General features: G+C 34.0%; 1 pseudogene; it reads right to left on the bottom strand.

Annotated features, from left to right (window-relative positions):
* Window positions 1-421: 421 nt before the first annotated feature.
* On the bottom strand, window positions 422-504 carry LOC129234039 (U4 spliceosomal RNA; annotated as a pseudogene).
* Between the last annotated feature and the right edge of the window lie 2,991 nt (window positions 505-3,495).

Raw genomic sequence — 3,495 nt, forward strand, 5'->3', positions numbered from 1 at the left:
ATCAGCGAAATTTGCTTATCCATGGTAACCGTGCCACTTTTTCCCGCAGATATTCCAGTTTACTGTAGTGTATACAGTAGTTATTCCTATTCAGAGATCACAACTGACTACAACTGTATTTATGTCGGGGACTGCATACTAAGTGCCTTGCCTCCATTATTTTATATACCGATAGATTGGCAGCACCATCACCGGATCGAACAGTTAATGAGAATTTAGAACTAATCCAGGAGCTAATAGCTACCTGGTTGCTAGCACCCCCAGAGGTATCGTTTCACTTGGAGGACATTGAGACCACGAGCCTATTTAACGTCGCCCAGTCCCCCCTTAATGACGACGGTGAGTCTTCCGGCCATCGAGGTTCGAACCCAGGACCCTCCGGCCCCGAATACGACACTCTACCGATCGGGCTACCACGGCCCTATATTGGGAAAAGTTTTCAACTAGCAATAGTCACGCCTCGGTAGAACCTCATTGGCTATGGCACTGCCTCTGCGCAAAGCTTATACAGTAGTTATTAAAAACCGTTTTTTTTTTTTCGAAATTTTCAAAATCATTAAGCTAACCCATAAAGCTGACACATCAAAGTTTAACTCACAATAGCTACCAAAAGATAACTATTAATTTATTCTGTAACCGTAACAGCACTTATTTCTTACAGGTGAAATACCGACAGGTGTACTAGTCCTCGAAACTAAATTCGGCTAAACGTCCCAAGTTAGGGTATATCTCAAGTACGACAACTTGACTGTTAATGCTAATTCTACAGTTAGGAAGATTTTCATTAGTTCCGCTATCTTAGATTCAAAAAAAAAAAAGTGTAATCTTTATTTCTGCTAAAATTTTGTCTTTGAATTTCTAAACAAATTTCACTTTTACCGTAATTTCGGATGCGAATTTTTTAATTTTTCAAGATATTCTTGAAATAATATTTTCGGAAAATCCTTTTTTGCACCTGTTTTCAGATCAAATTCGTTTTGATAAAGATTATTTGAAGCCAATTCGTCTTAATGTTGAATTTTGGCAAGTTAACTTGAAGCTTCAAACAAATAAAGTAGAAATAAATCCTCCCCCCTCCTTTTTTTTTTTTTTTTTGCAATCGAACAAATTGAAAAATATTTTTTAATGAAATATTTTTCATTTGATAATTAAAAAGTTTTCATTAATTTTCATCAAAAAAGAAATTAATAGATGAAACAATAAATAAGAGTTCATAAAATAGTGAAGAAATGAAAAAGTAAGGGAATGAGAGAATAAATGAGTTGAATTAATGGAAGTAATGTATATACATTAATGAATACGTCCGGGACTTAATAAATGAATAATAGGGAAGTTTTCGATTTTTCAATTTTATTTTTATATGATAGAGTAACATGTATGAACATCATAGGTGAAAAAATTTTTGCGATAGGATAAGTAGTTTATTTTTAATTAATTTTTAAAGTTCAAGCGCCTGTGACGTCAAATGGCATAGGAAGTGACGTCATGCGCTCTTCCGATAGGAGAGAAACGCTAGCGAACCGGTTCCCATGTCATGGGAGAAACCGAAGAACGTGCATTCGACTTCGAAGACAAAACGTAAGGCTTATCTCCTCGCATTTAACTCCTCGCGTTTCTGGAATATTAAACCTCTCATCCTCTCGTAAATATTCGAATATCATCATTGATATTACTTGAGGAAGATTATTTAGATTGTGCTTTAACGAATCCGGTCTCCATAGTGTGTTCAAAAGGATTATTGAATTTCTAAAAACTAAAAATATCAGCGCGCTCAAAATGTCCCTAGCGAAAACAAGGGATCTTCGGCGGAAGGCTGCCCATTCGCGCCCTGTGACGTAGGCTCGTGACGTTTCAGAAGAGCGCACTTTTGCGCGTGGATTTTTAAAAATTCATTAAAAATCAACCACGGTGTTTTAAAATTCGGCGATGGAGAATTTTTTAGTTTTGAGGGTCAATTAACAATATCCAATAGCCAAAATATGAACATTTAATAGGTTGCAACTTCCCTATTAAAAGAAATGACCTATTTCCCTCCACTAGGTAGCTCTTGACAAATTGTATTTAGCATTTAAATAAAAATAAGTCTAATACTGAGTACTGCTCTGGTCATCAGTAGATCTCAATCAAAAATTAAAATGTAATTACCAAACTTTTTCGTTACAAAAGGACAAATGACTTTTGATAGTCACAAAATAATGTATCAAATTTTGAAATAACTGGTATTTTGCTTGATCTTTCAAGCTGTTCATTTTTTTTAATGGAATCGGCTATATGTTCAAGAAATTAGTTAAAATATCGTCAACTTCAAACCGTAGAAAAAAAAACCTGGGAATTGGTATTTTTTAATCATCAGTTTCGTAGATAACTTTCTAGAATTTAAACAGCAGGTTCTGACCCGGCAGCTGTGCGCGTTAGTCTCAGTTTTTAAGTTGGGTTTAAAATAATCGCGAGAAATTTCTGGTGGCTTTGGAGGGTACTTCCTGCAAAAAGATTATTTTCTACGTTATTATCGTATCAGTCAATTACATCAGTCGAAAAGTTTTTTAATTTATCACCAATCATCAAATGCCATCCTTGATAAATAGCCGTTCTTAAGTTATTTTTTTTTTTAAATCTGCAGTTTCATTTGTAGACTAGTCTAACACATTTTTTTGATAGTTCTTTTCATTCTCCGCTAATACTTTGCATAAATATAGAGTTCCTGTACTTTGTATTCAGTCTTGAACGCAGAAAATCTTTTCTAAAAGCACCGTGTTAATTGAAAATTCTCTAGCTTGTCATCACGGAAATTCTTAACGGCAAGGGTTAAACAATTTACCTAAAGTTTTCTTTGTATAACTTGCATAATCTTTATCAATTTTCTTGACATCTGTTCTGACAGATCTTGTTAATCTTAAGTTTTTATCATACATTTTACCAGCTATACGTCCCTTGGACAGTTATTTGCATTTCCATTTGAGGTCAAAAGAATTAAGTGTCTTAATAGTATTAGTAGAATTATGTTTTCATTATTGTAGAAAAGTAAGCTAGTTTTATTTAGTTTGTATTTTGAGTATAAAGGTGCCCTGAGCAAAATATTAAAACTTATACTTTTAGTGACAACGTGTGTTATCGTCTGCTTCATCAATTTAGGTTTCCTCTGATCATTAAATTAGTCGTAGTCAATAAGTTTTACGCTTAATACTCGTAGGGGTCAATATGTTTGAATTGCTCATTCATCAAAGCCAGGGGCATTTTTTTTTTGTTTAGGGAGGGGCGGAGGGGGGTGTTTAATGACAAATTATTCATACATTCAGTAACCATACAAAAATACAATACTGGTATTTAATAATTTTCATTTCCTAAACTTATTAACTTATTAAATGCATAATTTTAATATTAATCCTTTTCAATCTTCCCCACAATAACATTTCATTTTCCTATCATTCGCAGCAACACCCATACATCACCCACCCGTCATACATAATTACCGCAAACAGTACTCACACATTTCTT

Source organism: Uloborus diversus, unplaced genomic scaffold (assembly GCF_026930045.1).
Source record: "Uloborus diversus isolate 005 unplaced genomic scaffold, Udiv.v.3.1 scaffold_945, whole genome shotgun sequence".
In the NCBI taxonomy this organism is placed as follows: domain Eukaryota; kingdom Metazoa; phylum Arthropoda; class Arachnida; order Araneae; family Uloboridae; genus Uloborus; species Uloborus diversus.